At 35.1% G+C, this 25,632-nt stretch overlaps 1 protein-coding gene and 1 long non-coding RNA gene across 11 annotated transcripts in view; one reads left to right on the forward strand and one right to left on the reverse strand.

The window, feature by feature from the left end:
• Positions 1–15,244, forward strand: part of LOC111762776 (uncharacterized) — a 73,877-nt gene extending 58,633 nt beyond the window's left edge. The window contains exon 2 of the long non-coding RNA XR_002795804.3: positions 14,994–15,244. This is a non-coding gene — a long non-coding RNA (uncharacterized lncRNA). The remainder of the gene's footprint in view (positions 1–14,993) is intronic.
• The window catches only part of NR3C1 (nuclear receptor subfamily 3 group C member 1), a 116,804-nt gene that overhangs the window by 72,061 nt on the left and 19,111 nt on the right, over positions 1–25,632 (reverse strand). The window lies entirely within an intron of this gene.

A 25,632-nucleotide genomic window follows, 5' to 3' on the forward strand; every position in this document is an offset into this window, starting at 1 on the left:
TACTTATGAATCTTATTACTTATTCATAAAAATGAAATGTAGCCTAATTAAAATTAATGCTTAAGAGTTACCTCTTGAAAATTTGTTACTCAATGTGGCCTCTAAGCAAAACTCAGCAAATGAACTCACTACCTTCTGCTGAATGTTGGATATGACTCCAAGGGATGAGCCTCCCTGGCACCAAGGGATTATTACCAAGTGCTAGCCAGTGATGCATTTGGAAAAAGACCTTGACCAAAATGGGAAACAGTAAATAAAAAAGTGTTGTTTTTTTTTAATGACTAAGAGGATTTCAAAGTGAGTTGGGAAGTTACACTAGAGTTACACTTATGTGGGTCTCAGGCAGATTTCACTAACTGCCTCAGACAAATGTGCTCCAGAGGGCTCTAGGGACATCTGGACACCAGAGGCAAGGCACATAGCCCTGTGAAATCAACATCTCTTTGGCAGGCCCTATTTGGGAATATATGATAATCTATTTCCCAAATATAACATAATTCCCCTACTCATGCTTCTTCTAATCCTTTCATTGGACCTATTAATTCTCAATATACCCATTAAATATATCTCTCAGAGACTTAAATCTTTGCATTGTTTCATATGATAGTTGAGCTCTGAATCCCAGCATAACTGCAGCCAGCTCCCCTCCAGTTCTTCAGGCTTGCCCTGGACAACTGACAAAACAATGACGATGGACAAATCCTATCCCAAAAAATAAGAAGTTATCTAAGTACCCTCTCAAAATGAAGCAGTCAGAGTGGAATCATCCCAAATCCCTCAAGATTGAGGAACGAACAAACATAAGGGGGAAGTGTAACCATGGACGAAAGTAAATTGATACTGTAGTTATTATCTTGTGTTAATGGAAGATCCTGTAACATTGATATAAAAGCCAGGGGTTCAGAAGGGAGGGGGAGGGATGTAATGATGGAATACAGGGCATTTTTAAGGGAGTAAAATTGTTTGGAATGATACTGCAAAGACGATCACATGACATTATACATTAGTCAAAGCCTGTATAATTGGACATCACAAAGTGTAATACTTTGTGTTACACAAAGTGTAAACTATAGACTTTGATTAGTAGCAATGCTTCAATATTGGTCTGTCAGTTGTTAACAAATGTACCATACTAATGTAAGATATTAATAATAGGGGAAACTGTGTGTGGGTGTGTTGCAAAGTTATATGGGAATTTCCTCTTGGTTTAAGTTTTCTGTACATCTAAAACTCTAAAAAAAGTATAGTTTATTATTAGCAAATATGAAAGAGAGAGCAAATAAAGCAATAATGATAAATGCAATAGATGACACTGGATAGCATGCAAAACTGATGGAGAAAAGGACATTGCTGGTACTAAGAAAATATTGGAATACAGAATGTAAGGTTTACATCAATGTTAAATGTCCTGAACTTGATAACTGCACTTAAGTTGTTTACATAAATGAATATCCTTATCATAGGAAATGTACATGAAAGTACTGTGTTCAAGGAGTATGATGTGTGCAACCTACTCTTAAATGATCAGAAAATAGATGAACAATAGAGTATTATTAATGTCTAAATATGACCAAGTACTCTATAGTAGCCACAGCTATTATGTTACAGTGGTTCTAGGAAACTTTTACTCATCATAGTCTTCATATCAGTTAGAGGTGACAACATGATTTATATGATTGTGTCACACAATCATAAGAATTTCTACTTGGTGCCTCTGTTGTTGCTAACACTTTAGTTTAATACAAACTAAGATAAATTTCTTAATGCTTTTACTAAGTAAACTGCTACTGACACTTCTTAGACAATGACCGTCATCTCTATTTTAATTTTTAGAACATTGCTATTAAATTAAATTAAATAATATCTCAATGTATGAAATGGCAAATGCTAATTCCAGTTTTCACTTTCTTTTCTAGTTTTCAAGAAGAAAAGAGTATCATTATTTGAATTCCTTAAACATTGTTAACACTAGAAATTTTCAAACCTAAACATTTTAGGTTCTATTCTGTCTGCAATGTAGACAAAACCCAAGACTTATTTACTTTAATTTCACTAAAGGGCTTTAGCCCAGTCCAAGAAACCTCCTCAAATGATGATATTAAAATATTCAAGAGTCTGTGTGTTTCATGCATTTTTTTCCAGGAGAGGTCAGTTATTTTCCTCATGTTCTCAAAAGGGTTTATGGCCCAAGAAAACTTACGAACATTGATTCAGGAAGTACAATTGAAAGGTCACTAAAATACATCGTATGTTGTAAATAAAATAATTTTCATAATTTTAACAATGGGCAGAAAGAAGAGCTATCTAAAATCTAGTGTCCTGTTTCTAACTTTCAGTTATACATATTTTGAATTCACTGAAAGGGCAGGCAAGGATTTAAATGATCGTATAAAGGGAAAAATATGCCAACTCCAAAAATGTTTTTATTCACCTGAAGAAATCTCATTAAATCTGTTTTAATAATCTGACTTTACATCATCCAGTGTAACCCTACTCTAAAAAGTTTTCAGTTATGGAAAAGTTTTTAAAGTGTTTTTAAAGGTGAGAGAGCTACAATGTAAACTATTGTATTATTGCATTTTTAACTGTTATAACTATATATAGTTTTATTATTGAAGTATTTTTCTTAATTTTGAAAGTTTTAAAATAAAATTGTACTTAAATTTGGACAAAATTCCCTTAATCACATAATTTACAAATATACTTTTACATATAATCTTATTACTTCCTACTCCCTTAAATAAAAATTTGCAACAACCTTTCGAAACTTTCTAATTTGTAGTTTGATTCCACAAAACTGCACTAATTTTAATTTTAAAAATAAAGCATAGTACTTTTTGAGTTGCAGATACAATACAGTAAACTAGTATTTCAATTAAACAAATGTACAGAAATCTGCAGCCTCTACTTTTCACATAAGGATAACACTAGGCTGGCTTAAATGGTTCACCAGCTCCAAATGAATGCTTTGAGCTTATTAAGACCTTGGAGATAAAGATAAGGTCTTTTTCTCTTTTCTAAGATATTTGTTTGGTTCCTCTAATCTAATGAAAAAGAAAAAAGAAAAAAAAAAACTTAGTTTTTTATACCATGTAACATTTTTCCCTCCAAAATAATGCTAGAAAGTAAATTAAATACAATGAATGTAGGTCAGAGAAATTCCCAAATATAACCTCAAATGAATTAGACAAGGTGAGGGTAAATCACTTTGAGAAATTGCTTTTTATGCTCAAAACTGCCTTTTAAAAACTTCTCATTATCAGGTGAGAGGTATTCAGAACCTGTAAAACAGTACTAATAACTCCTAGGGGATTCTAAAAACATTTTGCAAACCCTAAAAGATAAGATATTTAATAAATCAGCAGTTATCCCTTTCTTCCAGGTTTGAAAGAAGCAGAAATGAATAAGTTAAAAGGCATTTTCCTTACCCTGAGTGCAAGTTACAAGTTTGAGGCTGCCTGAAGTCAACTGGTATGGTCCCCACTTATACAGTACCAATTATGTCACAGAGAAGGAATGCCTACAAATTAGGCGGTGTCTTTTCAAGATAGATCAGTGGAAAGTTCATGAGCTTTCCTAAACTTTTACAGGTATTTTTAATACTGCTCCAAAATATTCCAGTCCTTTTCTGTAATCTCAGCATTTTGAAGTCAAATAATTACCCCTCAATAGATAATTTTAAAATTATACTTTATCAGTAGAATGGGTATTGTTCTTTATTTTTAATACCATTTTAATATAATTTTTAAAGACCACGATATCTACCTTAAAATAGATTTGAACGTTAAATCAATTATATTGAAACCTTTAAATAAGCAATATTTAGCATGAAGACAAAACAGTAAAAGAAACAGTATGTCCAGAGGAGAAGAGATTAGAAAAATGAACCTTGACTATCAAGTGAAGTATGTAAGAAAAGCAGGGATTTAAATAAGTGATTCTTGGTAGGCCCCCCCAAATTATAATAATGTTTCATACCTGGCCCTTGGAAAGTCTCCTGCCACCCACAGTGGCCTGTTCAGCTCAGAACACCAGGTCATAAGAAAACTTTTTCTCTTAGACCCAACTTCTGCTATAGCAATTTGCTTAAATTGCCTTCCAAAGGTTACATGTCATCACTGGTAACATCTGTCTATTGGAATGTTCAGAACACATCTTCATTTAGAGTGTTCGGTGAATGTTAAAATGAACTATATAGGGTGGGGTGGGAGGTATATGGGAACCTCATATTTTTTTAATGTAACATTTAAAAGAAAATTAAGAAGAAAAAAAAATGAGCGATACACATAAACAGGTAATGTCTCAGACTATTTCATCACTATCAACTTAATCACAGAATCAGACCAGCAGACATTTTTGACAAACCCCAGTGCGAAGGGTCTTAGAACCAAAAGTACATTTTAAACCAAAAGTCTGTGGCAAAAGATGACCAACCACAGAAATGACAGATACCTTCAACAGAATGTGGAAAGAGGAAGAAGCTCACAAGACCACAAAAACATCCAAAGCTAGCTACTAAAAAACAGAGAGCATGATTGTGTATATCTTCTTGTCTTCTCTGGCTTCCTCCTTATATGTCTTGAGTCACTTTTTTTGGTTCATTCTAGAGAGCTATAACTTCTACTGTATTATAAGTACACTAAATACATCATTTCATGCTAGCTATTTTCTGTGACATGAGCAATTTCACCTAATTCCCAAGCCCAAATGGCAGAAAAAAATCACTTTATTAACAATATAGGATTGTGGGTTTTAATACTCTGTTTAGACCGTCTGAGCTAGTTTTTTTTTTCCTTCCTTGTTTTCAGTCCATTTTGCCCAATAATTTCAGAGTCTTAGTTCCCGCAATCTTTTGGTCCTATAATAATGTTTTCTTCTGCTATGTCTTTTACTTTTCTGGGTTTTTCCAAATTTCCACTTCTTCAAAAAGATCTCTGATGTGCAAATTCTATCAAATTTGTTATCTAAATTACTAAATTATTCTAATGCTATTTCTAATTTTTTTTTTCCTGAGAAAGTTTAGTGTTAATGATAGTCAGACATAGGTTAATTTTCTTTTTAGGAGCCCAAATAAGAAAGAATTTATACATGGAATCCTGGGACTATCAGTCAGAGGCCATATGTTATTTTTAAGATCTCACTAGGGTATAAGGTTTAAATTAGACTTCAATCAGTAGGTAAATAAATAAAATCAAGTTCCATCTTTGTTCTAATAGTTACTGCCTGGAAAGGTGCCAGACTCATGGCCTTGGAAATTATAGTTTATGAACAGGATTTAAATATAATGCTGAAGCAGCAGTGGTTCATTCTCACTTCCTTAGTTACTTCTATATCCAAAGGGATAAAAAGCATCAACTATTCATTAAATAGGCTGAAACTTTTATTTTATATTTTTCATGTATTCCTAGTATATTTGCTATAGGAAAGCAAGTTGGTTTGTCAAAACAATGATAAATAAGTTAATAAAATTATGCTTAGTATTGACAAAGAAAATTTAAATGTAATAGGTTGATAATTATAGGAATAGTTCCATTTCTCAGATCAATTTCTAACTTCTATTTTCCCTTTTAGTCAATGGGAATTTTCTGTTTTAACTATCAAAACAGAAATGAAACAAACTATTTTGTTAGTTAAAAAACCAAAACACTAAATATTTTATACAAAATTGAGAATCACAATATTAAAAAGCTGAAATTTGTAGCAAGAAAAGCAAGACATCCACATTTTACCAAATAAATGAAATTTCTTTCATTAAAACATTTAAAAAGAATCCTGTAATCCTCAGCTCTAGATGAACTGAAAAAAGGCAATTTAGGTTGATATCATGAACTATTTGATGTGTAAATTAATTTCTAAAAGGGATAACATTAACATCATTTTGGTAATGAGTCATGTATATGATAGCATCCTTTGAACACTTCAGCCATTAAAACCACCTAATATCTGGTGTCATCAAACATATACAGAAATAATTCTATTGTGTAAATGTTAGCAAAGAATTTTGAACACAAGAGCCTCCTAACTATTCCCTTTGCCTTTAGTTTTAACCCACTCTAATCCATTCCTCCTAAAACAAGAATTTCCAAACTCTTAACAGCAAAATCCTTTCTTTTAATAAATTAAATCTTATGCAGAGCCCCCACTAAATCATGTAAAAGTAGTATTTTAGTGATAAAAGCTTATTTTATACATTCACCTTTAAAATATTAATCTATGTAAGAAGCAAAAAGTGGGTCAATTAAGATGTTCTGATGAAATCAAAAAAGCTGAAATAGGAAATTATGGACAATAATTCCAAGTCAGGTCCAACTTACTATCAAATAATTCTGTATTTCAACAGTTTGAAAATCACTGCCCTAAAAATTCACTCTTTCCCCATTATTACCCCCAAACCTCACTTCCAAACCTCTATCAAAAATTCCTCCTTTTATAAAAATAAAACCAAAACTTTAATAAGGGCAATCAAATCTGTACTGTAAGATATTTTCCACTAATTTCCTGCAGGAACTACCTTCCATGCAGCATGGTCTTGGTCTTCTCTGTGTCCCAAAGTATGCCAAGTTCACTCATTTTTTTAATACATACACAGAGTGCCTACAATGAGATTTTGGATTTTTCTGTTTTCTTTTTTGCCCATTATTACCTTGGATTATCCTCAACAAAAGCTTTCTCCTCTTATTTCCCAAGTACTAAGCAACTTTGGCCACTCATGAATCTTGAAGTATTTGCCTTTATTTATGGGCTATACTTAAACATGATTATGAGCCACATGGGATACAGTCAAGAACTCTAATAGAGAAATGCACTAAATTAAACAATTGTTTCTTCGGTTTGGATTTTTAAAATTCAAGGGTTTTTTTCCCTATTGATGATAAAACCATTCCTCAATTTCAAATGAAAATTTGCCCATGTACTTTGTAGGAAAGCATGTATAAATGCATATAGTTTAAATGGTAGTTTTGGTTTCAGCTTACTGTTGAGTAATTAAAAATTTAAAAGCCATAATGTGGCACACTGAAAAGCTAAGTTGCAAAAGAAAAGGCGCATTTCCACACATTTGATTAAAGAATAATGACCCAAAGTGTTTTTTATTATATACAATGATTTTAAATATACTACATATACTAAATGTTTAAGTTTTGATCTCTGCCGATAAATGCATAGTTCAAACATCTACTGGTTTGTATGATTCAGTTTTGAAACGTTTATGTCTTTTCTATGCACCTTTGTATACTATCAAGCTATTTCTTTTAATCATAAAAGATGCCTGCCTTGTTTCAGAAAGGACCTGAGGCAGCTTAAAAAGAGAGATAAAACTGAAATTGGTAAAGGTAAAATTCAAGTTGGCAATTTAAAAGAGAAATTTTCAAGCTTATAAATTACATTTTCCTGTAAATGTGGCTTATTAGATCATTGTTACATTAATTAGATGCACAAAATATTCAGGAGAGTCTCAGACTTTGACCTTTCTTTTTACTGATTATTGAAGCCTAGTCTAAAGTTTTCTATTGTCATATAAAAGGAACAATTTCCATATAGGAATGAAGAAATATGAGGCGTAAATACCTGCACGCCAAAAATAGTACCAAACTGTGTTACCAATAATATTTAATGAAACATAAATGATATTACTCTACCTACTAATGTTTCTATGGTATCTCATTACTGATAAATAGTAAGCAGTAATTTCCAAGCTAGATATATAAAAGGACACAGCAGAGATCCATTGTAAATTGTATGGACTAAAAACTAATAGCTACTGCTGTAGGGGACCTAAAAGTTCCTTCTTGGGTGTATCCAGTGAAAAACAGAAACAAACACAGCACAAAAAGTTACAGCATACTGAATACAATTTAAAATAAAATATACTGTGGAAGAAGGAGAAGAGCATGAGGTAAAATTATCATGTTGCAGGGCAATTCTTGATTGAGCATATTTTCCTTCCATCAACTGGAGAGTCTATGGGATGTTTAGAGAAAAAAACAGTTTAGTTCTATTTTTCTAGATTTAGAAACAATTCTTTTTTGTTTATTAGTTTAAACTAGTTTAATAAGTAGTGAAACAGCTGAGTGACTGAATAATCTATACTTCCTTGGATTAAAACCTTGGCCTGGATTATAGCATAAACTAAAAACTGTTAATGGAAAGGAAATAAAAGGAGAGGAAATGAAAGATATATTAACCAGATTTCTAGAAATTATTTGCTACACAATGGAGAGTCTTGATTCAGTGATAAATATAAGCATTCCCTACTTCAATACATAATGCATTCTTCAAACCACTGTAATGTGTAAAAGGACTTACACATTACAAGATAGGCAATGTGCTCTCTAATTTTTTCCCTTTATTACTGAATACATAGAACACCTGATGGGGACAGTGAAGCCAAAGATGGTTTGCTGCATACCCAAAGATTTGCATCTCTTACTTAACTGTATCAAATATAGAAATCCAATAGTCTTATCACTAGTATAGTACCTAAATGTTTCCGTTTTCCATTAATTTTTTAAATCATAAAAATACACTATAACAAGTGACATGTGAAACTATTTTTTAACCCTATAAATCCTTCTTCAGCGGAAAGTGTATCTGGAAATAAGGCATGTAATAAAAGCCGTATGGATTTCTCCATACTTGCTTCCCAATTGCTCAAACTACCACTATAGTACCTGGAAATTCTTCTGAATAATCTGAAAAGACTTTAATAAAACAAACAATTGCTCAAACACCACCATACAGATAAAAATGGCACTACTATTTAAACAGTCGTGTGACAGGCAGTACCACCATGCAGTGGGACTTGAAATGTTTGTCATTTGCTAAATGAAATTTTGAGATTTCCCATGAAACACAGTTTGCTAGAGAGTACAATATATAATTTTCAAACAATTACAACTTCTCTACAAAAAAGTACTTTGTTCCAAAGTTGAGCTTAAGACAGTTGAAGAGCACCTGTATATTAATTAGACAACATATAGGGCTCTTCAGATTCTATAGTTTTTTAAAGGAAAAAGTATAATAGTTTGAAGGAATTCTAATATTGGACTTTTACCAATATGAATTAATTTCCCCAATTAAAGGGGAGTAACAGTATTTTAATTATTCAGAATTGGGTATTACAAAATTGCTTTTTAAAAAATCTATGAGTAACATCAGTGAAAATGACAGAATAATGAACTCAAAATGCTGCTTTACATTAAAGCAATGAAAAAATGGGCAAAAACTGTCAGAATCAAAATTTTTAGTACTCTGGAATTAACCAAAGGCTTACAGAAACTTAGGGAATGCTTCTTAAAAAACAATGCAGATGCAAAGTGGCAGAGTAAAAATGTCTACAAATCACTCTCTGTGATAGTTAATTTCAGCAAGCTTCTCCTGGGGAATACAACTCCTTCTTTCTCAGAGTTTCTAGCTCATGGCCTGCCCTACAGAGTTCAGACTTGATGGTCACCTGGTTGCATGAGCCATTCCTATAATAAGTCAGTCTCTTTCCCTGTCGTTCTCCCTCTCTCTTGCCCTTCCTCTCTCTCTACATATGTACATATCCAATGTACCACATATGCATAATGGGACTCGAAGAAGAGAAAGGGACAGAAAGAATATTTGAAGAAATTATGTTTAAAAACTTGCTAAATTTGATGGAAATGATTACACATTCTAGAAACTCACCAAATTCCAACTAGGACCAACTGAAAAATATCCATACCTAGACACATCAAAATCAAGCTGCTAAAAGCTAAAGACAAAGAGAGAATCATGAAAGCAGCAAGAGAAAAGTGACTACCACATACAAGAGAACCTCACTAAGATTAAGGATTGAGTTCTCATGAAAAGCTATGGAGGCCAGAAGGCAGTGGGATGATATATTCAATGTGCTGAAATAAAAAACAAAACAAAACAAAAACAAAACTGCTAATCAAGAATTCTATATCTGCCAAATTTATCCTTTAAAAATGAAGGAGAAACTAAAATACTCTCAGAAAAACAAAAACTGAGGGAATTAATCACTGGCAGGCCTCTCTCCAACAAGTGCTAAAGGGAGTCCTTCAAGCTGAATGAAAGGACATTAGACAGTAACCCAACACTACATGAAGAAATGAAGACTATAGGAAATGCAATGACATAGATAAACCAAAGGAGAGTATGAATGTATTATTTGTTTGTGACTCCTTTTTTATCAGTCTTATTTAAAAGACAATTGCACAAAGCAATAATTATAAATCTAGGTTGATGGACACACTATATATTAAGAGTTAATCTGTGATAACAAAATGGGGTAGATAGAGATATATAGGAGCAAGGTTTTGGTATACTACAGAAATTAAGTTAGTATTAACCAGAACTAGATTTTTATAAAAATAAGATGTTAATTGTAATCCCCTAGGCAACCACTAAGAAAATAACTCAAAAATATAATAAATGACAAAGGAATTAAAATGTCAGATTAGCAGATATCTATTTAATACAAAAGAAGGTAGTAATAGGGGAATTGAGGAACAAAAAGACATAGACAAAGACAACAAATAGTAAAATGGTAGAATTAAGTCCTTTCTTTCCAGTAATTATATTAGATGTAAATGGATTAAATTCTCCACCCAAAAATCAGAGATTGGCAGCATGGATAAAACAACCACTACCACAAAAACAAACAACATGAACTAACTCTATGCCATATACAAAGACTTGCTTTAGAGTCAAAGACACAAATAGGTTGAAAGTAAGAGACTGGGAAAAGTCAGCCCATCCAAAGAGTACCCCCTACAAGAGAGTTGGAGTTGTTACACTAGTATAAGTAAAAAGAGACTTTAAGATAAGAATAGTTACTAGGGACAAAGAAGGATAGTATATATTGATAAAACAATTGTATATATCTAAGAACAGAACCTCAAAATTGAAGGGAGAAATAGACAATTCAGCTGTAATAGTTGAATAATTGAACTCCACACTTTCAAAGATAGATAGAACAACAAGATGAAAAGCCAGGGAAGAAATAAAAGACTTGAATTACACTATATACCAACCAGACCTAACAGACTCTTATAGACAACTCCACCAGAATACATATTCTTCTTGAGGGCATATGGAACATATCTCTAGGTTAGACCATATGTTAGGCCATAGAAAAAGCTTCAATAAATTTAAAAAGACTGAAATTACACAAAGCATGTTTACTGAACCTCAGTGCAATGAAGTTAGAAATTAGTAACAGAAAGAAATGAAGAAAATTCACAAATATGTAGAAAATAAGCAAAACCCTCATAAATAACCATGTGTTAAATAAGAAATCACAAGGGAAATTAGAAAACACATTGATGAAAACGAAAAAAAAAAGTACCAAGATTTATGGGATACAGTGAAAGCTGTGATCAGAGGGAAATGTATAGATATAAATACCTACATTTAAAAAAGAGAACAGAGTTCAAATCAATAATAACCTTCCACCTAGAATAAGAAGAGCATATGAAACCTATGGCAAAGAAGGAAGGAAATAGTAACGATAAGAGCAGAAATAAATAAAATAGAAAAAGAGAAGACAAGTGAAACAAAAAAACTGATTTCTTGAACTGACCAACAAAACTGACAAACCTTTAGCTAGTGATCAAGAATAAAAAGATGTAATTCTCAAATTATTAAAATCAGGAATGATTTCTACCCATTAATAAATGCTACCAAATATTACTAATACTACCAACATTACAAAAATAAAAAGAATTATAAGGGAGAACTATGAACAATCATATGCTAAAAAATTAGATAACTTAGATGAAATGGACAAATTCCTGGAAACAGACAAACTACTAAAACTGACTCAAGAAGAATCTGAAAATCTGTATATATATATATCTAGTAAGTAAAGATGTTGGGCTAGTAATCACCAAACTCCCAAAAGGGAAAAGCCCAAGATCAGATGACTTCACTGGTGAATTCTACCAAATATTTAAAGAAGAATTAACAGTTTTTCTCAAACTCTTCCAAAATCTACAAGAGGAGGGAATAATACTTAATTCAGTCTGTGAAGCTAATATTAACCCTAATACCAAAGCCAGACAAAGACATCACAGGAATACTCCAGACCACTATCTCTTATGAGTATATGTATAAAAATCTTCAGTAAAATACTGGCAGACTAAATCCAGCAGCATATAAAAAGGATTCATACCATAACCAAGTGGCTATATCCCCAGAAATGAAAGGTTGGTTCAATATACAAAAATCAATTAATGTAATGAACCATATTAATAGAATTTTAAAAAACCACATAATCATCTGAAAATAGGGACATGCAAATTAACACTCTTTCAAGATAAAAATGTTCAACACTAGGAACAAACAGATACTTTGTCAATCTGATGAAGGGCATCTATGAAAAAAACCCACAGCTAGAATAACACTTAAACTTCCAGCTTTCCCTTCTAAGATCTGAAACCAAACAAGGATGTCTATTCTCCCCACTTTTATTCAGCATTGTACTGAAGGTTCTAGATAGGGCCATTAAGCAAAATAAAGGGAAAAAGAACATTCCAGATTGGAAAAGAAGTAAAACTATATTTGAGGATGATATGATCTTATATATAGAAAATCCTAAAGAATCTACAAAAAATATTAACAAACAAGTTCAGAAAGTTGCAGGATAAAAGAACAATATACAAAAATCAGTTGCATTTCTACACACTAGCAATGAACAATCTGAATATGAAATTAAGAAAATAATTCCATTCATAGTAGCATCAAAAACAACAAAACACTTAGGAATAAATTTAATCAAAGAAGTGCAACACTTGGACACTGTAAACAATGAAGCATTATTGAAATAAACTTAAGAGATCTAAAAATAAGGAAAAACATCTTGTACTCATGGACTGGAAGACTTGATATTGTTAAGAGGTCAGTATACCTTAAATTGATCTACAGAGTCAAAGTAATTCATAGCCAAACTCCAACTGCTCTTTTTCAGAAAAGGACAAACTGATCCTAAAATTCATATGCAATTGTAAGGAACATGGAATAGCCAAAATATTCTTCAGAAGGAAGTAGAGAATTTGAGGACTCATACTTCCCAATTCCAAAATGTAATGCAAAGCTACCATAATCAAGACAACGTGCCTCAAGGCATAAAAAAAGACACAGTGCAAATGAACAGAATTGATAGTCCAGAAATAAAACCCATACAGTTGATCAGGCAAGGTTACTCTGTATAAGTGAGTCAAAGAGGTGCTGATGCAAAATACCAGAAATTGGTTGGTTTTTATAAAGGGTATTTATTTGGGGTAGGAGCTACAAATACCAGGCCATAAGGCATAAGTTACTTCCCTCACCAAAGTCTATCTGCACATGTTGGAGCAAGATGGCTGCTGACTTTTGTGAGGGTTCAGGCTTCCTGGGTTCCTCCCTTCCAGGGTCTTGCTTCTCTCTGGGTTCAAGGTTCCTTTCTTCCCGGGGCTTGCTTCTCTTTCCTCTGTGTGCTTACTTCCTGGGGTGCTAGCTTAAGACTACAGCATCAAACTCCAACATCAAAACTCCAACATTAAGAATCCCCAACTCTGTCCTTTGCTATGCCGTTTATCTGTGAGTCCTCACCCACCAAGGGGTGGGGACTCAACGCCCTAATGACGTGGCCCAATCAAAACCTCAATCATGACTCATTTATGCTCAGGTAACAGACCAGATCACAAACATAATCCAATATCTATTTTTGGAATTCATAACCATCAAACTGTTACAGTTACCAAGACCATTCAATAGGGGGAAAGAACAGCCTTTTCAACAAATGGTTCTGGGAAAACTGGGTATCTACATGCAAAATTGTGGAAAATAATTTTTCAATAGGCTAAATATACAGTACCATATGATTCAGCAACTCTACTCCTAGGTATTTACCCAAGAGAAATGAAAACATATGTCCACTCAAAAACTTGAACATATAGCCCCAAATGGAAACTATCTAGTATCTATCAGCTGATGACTAGATAAACTAAATGTGGTTTATATATACAGAATATTATACAGTCATAATTAGGAATGGATTACTGATATATGCTATAAAATGAATGAATCTTTAACTCATTACACTAAATCAAAGAAGCCAGAAACAAAATGCCATATATATCATTCCATTTATACGAAATACTGAGAATAGGCAAATCCTCAGAGACAGTATGTAGCTTAGTGGTTGTCAGGGATGTTGCTAAACATTCTATAATGCACAGAACAGTGCCCCAAAACAAGGAACTATCTGGTCCAAAATGTCAAAGGTATTGAGGTCAAAGAACCTCATTCTAAGGTGAAGTTTTGTCTTTTAAAAAAGGTAAACTAACCAGTCAGGAAATTACATGACTATATTCTGTGACACAGTACTCCAAAATTATTAGAGCCAAGTTTAATTCCTCACTCATTTTAACAATATCAAATCAAAAGGTGTGGAGTGTTCAAGTACCAGTCTCAAGTTAAAGTATACCTTAAAGGTAACCTATTTTACTATGTCAAGACATACTCCCTTATGTGTCAGGTAAGAAATATAAAAACCATTTAGTTTCTCATATTTTTGTACTTTTATTTATAGTCATTTATGGCTTCACTTGACTTTTCATTTGGATCTGGAGAATCCATGGTAATAGTCTTTGGTCTTTAAAAATTTTTTTTTTTTATTATTTACATGCATCCTTTATTACATTACCTGAGGTTACCAAATTAGTAATGTCGTATAGTAATTACCAGATTAAAAGTTGTGTTTTTCCGTGAAAGAAAAATCTGTTGGAACTTTGAAAAAAATTCCTTTTAATTTTTTAAATTTAATTTTCCCTCCATTCTGAAGTATCCTGGCTTTTACCTTACAACTAATGCGTATTTTAAGTTTAAGCATCCTTTTTGAAATCTTTGCTACACAGTATAGCACTTTATTAGAAACCGTTTTGATCTTTTATTTTATGTCAGTCTTTCTTGTTGCTCTATTAGACTGTAAGCTTCTAGGTAGAAATCTGCCTTTTTCTTTTCAGTCCTTACTAGGATATAAAGAGTGCTCAGAAAGCAGAGGATCCATCCTTGTTGACATGCATTGCCCATAGCAGAAATTGCATCTATGGTGCTAAGAAGGTGGAAAAGTAAGAAGGAAAAAGAACCCTTTGCTTCACAAGAGAAGTCCAGAGGACACATCCCATCTCTGTCACTTACCAGATGGGGGTTTTTGGTCAACTTGTTTCACCTCTCTTCCCTCTTGTTTCTTTATTAATAAATCAATGATAAATGATACCTTTCTTTCAGAGTTATCATTAAATGTAGCACACGTGAGTTCTCTGAAATGTGTGTTCTGTGAAAAGTAAAAAGTTCTGTGTGACTAATTTACCATTATGTTTACCACTGTTGCTAAAGTAAAATGCTAATTGTATTAGGCTGCCAAAGGGCTGGCTGCCAATGCAAAGTACCAGAAATCTGTTGGCTTTATAAAAGATATTTTTTGAAGGTAAAAGCTTATGGTCACAAGGCCATAAAAAGTCCAATTCAAGGTTTTTTTCTCACTGGTCTGTTGCTGTGTTTTGAAGCAAGGTGGTTGTCAATCTTTGCCTGGTCTCTGCCTTCCCCTCTGGGCTTCCTTTTCCTCTTGAAGCTTCTTGGGCCCAGCCTCTTGAGACTTTGTGCTTAAGTGATCCTGTAACCTCTCCCTCATGGCATAGGGCTAGTTTGTTTGCAGGCCTCGTTTATCAGTCTCAGTTGTTACACTTTCTTGTCGATCTCAGCTGTAAACTGTCAAGCAAAATGGCTCTTCTCTCCCTGGAGCCGCAGCTGTTTGAGCCTTCTCCTTTTTGTTATGTGGTAGAAGTTCCTGTGTGTTGTCTGTCAGTTTATATGAGACCCAATAAGAGGGCAGGGACTCAACCTGAGTCATGCCCACTGAGGTAATCAAATCAAAAGCCCTAATCTTATAAGGTAATCTAATTTAACAAAAACCTCAGCTGAATTTAATACAGTCAAAGGGTATCACACCCAGCGGAATAATTTACAAACATAATTTTTCTTTCTTTGGGACTCACAAGTAATCTCAACCTGCCACATTAGTCACTTTTTTTTAATCTTTTCCCAAAACTGGTGAATTGTTTTGCCTACCTCTAAACTACTAAACTCATTCATTCCAACAAGTTTGTCTCACCTATGTTTCTCACCCTTCTTTGAACACTCAATAGTAAATTTCATATTTCCTTGCTGGATAGGGGCATGTTTTCTCAAAATTGGTCACCATCACACGCACCCAAAATAAGTCCTTAAATCTTGTTGGAACTTTTAGACTATAAAAGTTGGAAAGGCCAAAACTGACCCATAACTAGTGTGTCTCATACAATCACAATCACTGCTCTGACTTCTAAACCACACATGCATAATTGAACATACTAATTTTAATCAATGAAGCAAAGTAGCTTTAGAATACCAAAAAAGTTTACCTTTCATGTCTTTACCAACCAATGTTTATTCCCAAGTCCTAATTTCAATTTCTGCAGGTAAAAAAAAATTTTTTTTTAAAGAGCAAAAAAAGAGCTTTGATTTCTAAAAACCTATTTAAAGGGTACCATGAAAAACAAAGTAAATATTTCACACTCAACATACTGGGACGAATGTAAAAGACTTAGCACTATTAGGTTGGTGAGTCCATTGTGCAAAAAGAACATTTACAACACTGCTTAGAAACAATTTGGCATTATCTAGTAAAAGTTGTATATATGTATACACTTGGACCTAGTTACTTCATATCTAGGTATAATTCCCTAGGAAGAAACTCTTATAAATATATACCAGGAGGGAAGTGGACTTCGCCCAACAGAGAGGGCGTCCACCTACCACATGGGAGGTCCGCAGTTCAAACCCCGGGCCTCCCTGACCGATGTGGAGCTGGCCCATGCGCAGTGCTGATGTGCGCAAGGAGTGCCCTGTCACGCAGGGGTGTCCCCCACCTAGGGGAGCCCCACGTGCAAGAAGTGCGCCCTGTAAGGAGAGCCACCCAGCGTGAAAGAAAGTGCAGCCTGCCCAAGAATGGCGCTGCACACACGGAGAGCTGACACAAGATGATGCAACAAAAAGAAACAGATTCCTGGTGCCGCTGATACGGATAGAAGCGGTCACAGAAGAATACATAGTGAATGGACACACAGACAGACAATGGGGGGGGAGGGATGGGGAGAAATAAATAAAAAATAAATCTTAAAAAATATATATACCAGGAGACATTTTCAAAGCAGCATTATTCAAAAGAGCAAAAAACTAGATACAACCCAAACATCCACTGATAGGAGAGTGGATAAATATGTGTGTTATATTCAAAGGCATAACTTTAAGAAGAACAAATAAACTTCTGCTTATACTGTTGAATTTTGCAAACATAATTTTGAATAAAAAATAAGTTGTGACAGTACATTCCACATGATTCTATTGTATGAAGTTCAAAAAGCATGCAAAACTAAATGATGCATTATTTAGGGCTATGTAAATAGGTAGTAAAATTGTAAAATAAACCAAAAAATTAAAAAATACACATTCCAATATTATGGTTACCTTTGGTAAGGAAAAAGGGGGATATACCTGGGAAGCATACAGTGGGCTTCAAAGACAATATAGTAATGTTCTATTCCTTTAGTTGAGTGGTGGGTACAAGGAGGTGTTTATTTTCTTATTCAGTAAACCATAGATATGTTATATATACTTTTTTCTGTATGTATGAAATAATTCATAAAAAACATAGTACTAAGGTAAAGCATAGAAAAATGTGTTTTCTAGATAACGTCAATTACCCTTTACTGTCCTTCTACTTCTATAACTGTCTTGTTTTGCTACTTTTTAAAAATATAAAATATTACACTAGTGCCTTCATTACCTTTTCAGCATGTTCACTATTCAATATCTATATTAAGTTTCCCAAATTCTAAATTGTTAATAATTTGCCTCATTCTCAAATCAACCTGGGGGAGTATTTTTACAGAGGAAGTAAATGAAACCAAGCATTTAAAAATTTATAGTGAATGAAAAAGAAAGGAGAAAGCAGAATTTAGAACCTGTGGCTTGAATTCTCAAGTCCTGTTTTATTTAGTATCTAAACTATGGTTTTTTTCCCAAGCTCTGTAGGCATCCATATTGTACCTATTTTCAGAGGTTCCGCCTTATAATGTAGATGGTTACTATGAAGTGATGAAAACCACATATCTTAATCCTGAAGGCTGACATTAGATTCAGCATATAGCCTTGCCAGACTACAGGCTGACATTTGTCAGGAGCTGTATTTGAACACAGCTTCCAAAATTCTTCACAGGGCCTCACTCTTTCAGTTAAGAAAGTTTAGTCATCTCACCTCTTCTTAAATTGAAGATTTTAGTAATTTTATGCAGAACAAATGACTGAAAACTAGTCATATAAAAAGAAAAATACTTAAAGCTACATTTAATGTTTCTGATGTTACATCAGACAATTTAAAAACTTTTTCTTCCAAAGAATTAAATCTACAGATATACCAGAAACAGAGGGGGAAAAATGTATATGTGTACACACACATACACACTCAAACTGTACACTACAGTATAGCAACAAAACACCAAAAACAAAAGCAACCTAAATTTCCTTCAATGGTGATCTGGTTAAATATACTGTAGTGATAACCATTCAGCTATTAGAAAGTGGTAGGTATGTTTTGACATGGGAAGATTTACATGATATGGTTTTAAGAGGCATGATTTATATATACACATACAGGGATATACCCCCAGTCACATGTATTCTGCAAATTAGATGGCTATTCTTAAACAAAAAAATGTTAATGTTTAAAGAATAAAAGATTATATACTTTCACTTACAAGTAAATTGTCAACTTCTAGAAAGTTCTACCTGAAGACAGAAAGGACTAGATTAGCATCTCTCCTAATACCACACTGCCACTTGACAATTTCTGACAAGAATCTACTTCCCTGAGGAATGAATTTATCATTTTGCATTATCAATAAAATTGGTTAATGAAAGAGAAACACAGAAGTTAAGGTATAAAGTGTTTTTTTTTTAAACTAAGGAAAAAACATTGCAAAATAATCTTGTTAATTTCTTGATCTCTGGATGAATACTTGGGAGAATACAAAACACAGGGTTTGGTATTTGGAAACTTTTCACTAACCATTTCTCCCCTTTTAAACTAAGCAGAATGCTTTACCATATTTTTATAAACCCTTGATATTATTTAGCTTTCCAGGTAGGGGCCCCTTGAAATTGGTCTGTGCCAATAAGAATCTTTTTAGGGCAAATTAGACAAATTATTACCACTAGAAAACTGAAAGGTGTGGAGAAAAGTCAGAGTAAACTGGTGCGATTACAGGAAGCCCTAACTCCTCATATTTGACACTCAGAAACAGTGGCAGTAATAAATTAATGGGATAAAAAATAGAAGGTGGAGAACACAGCCTTTTTCTATCTAACAAATGCAGTTAGAACCAAAAATTAATAGTGGGAAAGAATCTTAAAAAAGGTTATCTGATAAGGACTGATGCCCAAGCAGAGGAAGGTCATTAAGGGAATCTCTACTTCTTGCACAGGATTCTTTCCATCATACCCATTGTTCCTCTCCATCTAGAACTACCTCTTTATCTGACCATGTTCCCCCTGGGCTCAACACAGATCTCAAGACAGAGTCAGGGCAGAGACAATGGCCATGAATAGCAAGAACATGCCTGCCCAGCTGCTTTGGGCTTTATTCTTGTGTAAGTGGGAAGATAGTCTTCAGCTTTTCCTTTCGTTAGTAGAATTCCAAGTTCCAGGGTCACTTCCCTGGCGACAAAGTTTGATATCTTTATTTTCCTTCTAGGGCAGTGGTTCTAAATCTGAATTATCATCAAAACATTCTAAGGGATTTTTAAGAAATACTCATTTTGTGTGATCTATATATCTTAAAAAATAAATAAAATGGTGAAAGTATAAAAAAACAAAACAAAAAAATATTCACATTCTTCGGCTCTACCTCTAGAACTACTAAATGGGCCAAGAAGGGATAGGAGGGAAAACTGTGTACAGAAATCAGTATTTCTCTTAAAGCATTCCAGGGAGAGCTTGGTAACTTTAGTGCATAACCTAATCTTAACTAATCACTACTGTGATTTAAGGCTATCAGGGTTTGGGAAAAGGTGCAGTAGGAGAATGGAGATGAATAATGATCTCGGGGTTGGGGGTGAGGAGTAGAACAAGGCAGATACTGTTCCATGGGGAAGAAAGGGCTGGCTTCACGAGTTTGTGAAGTAGGTACTTGATCTGCCGTATGCTGGGAAGGCTCTTTTGCTCAAATTCTCTTTCACTAGCTTTGCACTAATGCCTGCAATTCCACCATTATGATTTCATTCCTTCATTAAAGTCCTCTTACTTGTTAAAACAGAAATACCCTTCGGAATTCAACCTGTCATACAGTATTCAACCAGTATTCATTTGTTTCTAATGAGCCACCAAAATAAAGCAAGTTTATGGAAGGCACAGTATCCCTGGTTCTGGAAGGGAGAGAAGGGGGTGCCAAAAAAGGCCATGACTCAATATGGTGGATTTTGCAACTCACCTTGGGCTGGCCTTAGGGGTAGTAGCTGTGGAGCTAATGTGTGTCTGGGAGGAAACTTGACCCACAGTGAACATGAGTCTGCATAAAGAAGAATGACCTGATGATGCATTGGATTGTGCCTTCCCCCACACTAGCTTTACCATCTGACCTCCTGGCACACTCCTCAGCACCTGCTACACCTAACTGTTTCTTAATTATTTCATGTGTCTGCATCATGTCTCCCCAGCCAGAGGCAACCTCCTTTGAGATCAAGAAGAACAGATTATTTCTCTTTCCAGTCTCTGAGCACCTAGTACAGCAGGAATAGGTGGAAAGTTATCAGCAATACATTTACTGATCCAGAACACTTTACCTGGTACCTCTCCTAAGAGAAGGAATAAAAACTCCAGTTAGCATTTCTGATTGAATTCTGAGATACCTGGCTTTTTGTGTGGCCAAGCTAAAGCAATTTTATCATTTTGGAGGGGAGGGATCATTCACTATTTCTATTCCCTACTATTAGGTTGGAGGGATTTAAGTGTTTAGCTTTCACCCAGTATATCCATTTTTACCATGAGAAAGAAAATCATATGGCCCCTTTAATTCTTTAAAAGCAGCAGTTGTAGGCACTCTTGGCTACAACTGAAAGCAGGAGAATTGCATCCAGCATCCACGTGGAATCTAAGCGCCCTCTTGATATAGATGTGGAGTGGACACAACCATTCTAAGGTCCACAGGATGGAGGAATACAGTATGGATTAGAGTGGACTTACTAATATTCTATTCATGAACTATTGTGATTAGTAATCAAAGAAAACATGGCATTGGTGTGGAGAAAGTGGCCATGGTGGCTGCTGGGGGTAGGGAGTGGGAGAAAGAGATGTGATGTGGGGGCATTTTCGTGGGTTGGAGTTGTCCTGGGTCAACAAATGATGAGATACCATCTTTCACCCATTAGGCATGTAGTGTTGCAGAAGATGTGGAATAATGGGAACCCTCATCCACTGGTGGTGCTAATGTAGAATTGTGCAGCCACTGTAGAGGACAATTTGGCAGTTCCACAGAAAACTAACTATAGTACTGCCATATGATCCAACAATTCCACTACTGAGTATATAACCAGAAGAACTGAAAGCAAGGACATGAACAGATATGTGCACACTAATGTTCATAACAGCATTATTCACTATTGCCAAAACTTGGAATCAACCCCAGTGCCCATCAACAGAGGCATAGATAAACAAAATGTGGTACATACATACAACAGAGTATTACTCAGCTGTAAGAAGGACTGCAGTATTAACACATGGGATAACATGGATGAATCTTGAGGACCTTGGGTTGAGTGAAGCAAGCCAGGCACTAAAGGACAAATGACCTCAATGATATGAATTAAGTAAATGAGCAGACTCACAGAGCTAGAGCCTGGAAGACTGAAAGGGAGAAAAACCAGAAATAGAAAGAAGGTGGTTTTCAGCCAATGCCCATATGGGTAAAATCTATAAGGGGAAGTGTGTAGCTGTACAGCAGAGGGGCATGACAGTGGTATAATGATACTTTTAGTCTAGGTAGTACTGGTTTGTCAGGGGGTGGGGTGGGGAGAGTGGGTTGGACTGTCCTTGGAACTGGGGGAAGAGTTGGGGAAGGGAGCAGGTGAACACTGGGGATTTCTGGGTACATGGTTGAAACTACAATGTTTATAATGTTCTTTCAGCAATATGACAAGTGAGGGTTGTTGGTTTGGGGTGTTGGATGTGGGGGGCATTCAGGACAGGGTGCACCTGGGGCAGGCTTCTAGGGAGTAAGTGTTCATCTTGCTGTAATGTGTTATATCAGTGGGTGGAGACCCACATAATGAGCAGCAAGGTGGTAGACTTCCATCCTGAGGAGGCTCACCATGTTCTCAAATAGAGAGTGTCAGGAGTCTCTCGAGAGCATGGGCAGTGCTTAACAGGGGAGGGCAGACCAGTGTATCAAGCCCTCGGTGTTGTTGCAAGTAACTCTGAATTTTTTCCTTCAAGGAGTGAAGCCTGGTGGTTGCCATGGGTCCTGAGGGGAGGGGGAAGAAGGAATAGAATAGATGGAACAGGGGGCATTTTGGGGGAGATGGAAGTGTTCTACATGATCTTGCTATGATGGATACAGGCCATATTGAATTGCATCAAAGTTTATAAAAGTGTATGGTCCAAACTGTAAACCACAATGTAAACCACTGACCATGTCTGATAGCTATGTTCAGTATTTATACATAAGTTGTAACAAACATATCATCCACATATAAAATGTTGTTAATAGGGAAAGGGGAAAAAGGGGGAGGATGTTGGGTATATGGGAGTCCCCTGCATTTCGTATGTGACTTTTCTATCATTTAAAACTTCTTTGAGTATGAAATGGAAAAAATTAAGACACTGGGGGAATAAATGGATGAAAATGTCACTGTACATACAGGACAACAGATCTGACAGTGATGAAAGGCAAAATATCAAAAAATTTTAATATTTTTTCATTATTTTTATTGTCCCAAATTTTTATTTTGTTTAAATTTCTGTATTCTATTTCTTATTTTTAAAAGTATCATTATTTTCTTATTAATCATATTTGGCTATTTTATTGGCTTCATTTTTTAAGAAGTTTTGGATCACAGAGAGGTTACAATTGTGGCAGGGGACAATCATTTGTGGGGGTGTCAGTGATGAGGGATACATGGCAGGATGCTCAACCTGGGTATATATATAAGGCATATAGATGTGGAGTGGACACAACCAATCCAAGGTCCACAGGATGGAGGAATAGAGTATGGATAAGAGTGGACTTACTGATATTCTATTCATGAACTATTGTGATTAGTAATCGAAGAAAATGTGGCATTGGTGTGGAGAAAGTGGCCATGGTGGCTGCTGGGTGTGGGGAATGGGAGGAAGAGATGAGATGTGGAGGCATTTTTGGGACTTGGAGTTGTCCTGGGTGGCGCTGCAGGGACAGTTACCGGACATTATATGTCCTCCCATGGCCCACTGGGTGGAGTGTGGGAGAGTGTGGGCTATGGTGTGGACCACTGACCATGAGGTGCAGCAGTGCTCAGAGATGTATTCAGCAAGTGCAATGAATGTCTCATGATGATGGAGGAGGTTGTTGTTATGGGGGGAGGAGTGGGGTAAAGGGAATGGGGGGTATATGGGGACCTCATATTTTTTTAATGTAACATAAAAAAATAAAGACAAAATAAAATAAAATAAAAGCAGCAGTTAATGTGGGATGATACCATTCTTCTTCCCACCTCAGGTAAAGCTTGATTTCTAGAAGTGAAAATTTCAAAATATAGTTTTATGGCATTCAGGGTATTTCTTTTCTATTCAAAAGATCTGGACTATGTCTACAATGTTATAATTCTCACCACTGTAATCAAGGAGACCTCTTGGTTTGTAGCTCTTATCTATGGGTTTCATCCTTCCTTCCTTAGAGTAAGATACTCCAGTGAGTGGTCACTTCATTTTGAGGTGACAGTCGGTCAAAAATTCCTCTTCGTTTCCCCGTCATATTTTCTCTACTTTTTATGCCACTGAGTGGCTGAGTCTTGCACCTTGACTGGAGTGTGGGAGACAGGTTGCAAATAAAAAAGCAGTTATTTAAATACTTAGCAGATATCTAAGTCTTTCATGTGTAAGCCTAAAAAATTATATGTGCAGAATCTGAACTTCAGGTGAACCAGACATTACTGAATGTCTACCAGGAAGGTTCAGTAATTTGTATAGGATGGAAAAAGTAAGTGATAGAGCTGGAATTTGAACCTTTAGTTAATCTCCAAAATCCAAGCTTTTATGCTTTTGCTCACACTGACTCCATCTTTCCACCCTAGGCAATTTTCATGAACAATTAAGATGATCACAAACTAAAGTATCAGAATTTCAAATACACCTAATAGATTGCAAAAATGACCCCATTTATAGCCATGCCCCTTTGGAGTGTAACTTTACAGCTCCTTCTGCACTGGCCTTGTGACTTGCTTTGTCAAGTAGAATGTGGTGGATATAGAGTTGTTCCAAGCCTAGGCCTTAAATTTTGTATGCAGATGCTGGTTCTTTTGGAACTCTGCTGTTGTTATGTGAACAAGCTCTGGTTAGCCTGCTAGATGATGAGACTCGGCCTAGTCTTTCCTCTTCGTAACAGTCAACCAGCTGTGGTCACTCATAAATATGGATGCATGAGTGAGCCCAGCTGAGCCTGGTCCAGATCAGCAGAACCACCCAGCTGACCTGTAGACACATGAGGAATAATAAGTATGACTTGTAATCTCAAGAAGAATAAATGATTGTTATTTTAAAGCCACTAAGTTCTGGGTGGTTTGTTAGAGAACAAATACTAACTGGTGTAACTATCACACAACTTTATTTTGGATGGCAGAGAAAGAACAACAAAAAGTTGCTGCTAAAAGATGGGCTCCAACATGGTAAAGCTTGCTGATAATTAAGAAAGATATTCCACAAATCCTCAATTAGGCTTGACTTAAATTTGCAAAACATGCTGTATCATGTGGCTTGATGCATATAAGAATTTGTGAGGCGCTAATGTGTATGTAATAAATTTAAATATGAAGATGAACAATTGTATATTTGAAAATCTACCTTGAGACAGTAGGGTTCTTTTAATTGTGAGATTTAATTCATAGTGAATCACAGAAAAACTAGTTTTGAAAAAGTCCTCCTTCTAAGAGGTAGAATCTTTGTATTCTAATATAACTCTTATGAGTTAACATTCTCCTCAAGAGAAAGCCAACAGTATATAAAGAAATCAATATATAAGAAATCAGATAGCAGAAGCAATTAGCCTATTTTCTAAAACCCTAATAATCTCTTCTAAACATGAGAAGCTTGATATTTTTCAGACAGTTATACTGGGCCAGGGACTCTTACTGCAGAGGAACTGATGAATGTGTTGGGAGGTGGGGAGGAGGCAGGATGGAAGCACTCATTTTTTTGTTTGTTATGATGAAGTAGAATCATGATATTTATTTATTTACACACACTCCATATCTACCAAAGATACACTCCCCCCTTCTACCCTCCTCTCATCCCCTGGTAACCTCTAATCTGTCTTCTATC

Source organism: Dasypus novemcinctus, chromosome 2 (assembly GCF_030445035.2).
Source record: "Dasypus novemcinctus isolate mDasNov1 chromosome 2, mDasNov1.1.hap2, whole genome shotgun sequence".
Lineage (NCBI taxonomy): Eukaryota > Metazoa > Chordata > Mammalia > Cingulata > Dasypodidae > Dasypus > Dasypus novemcinctus.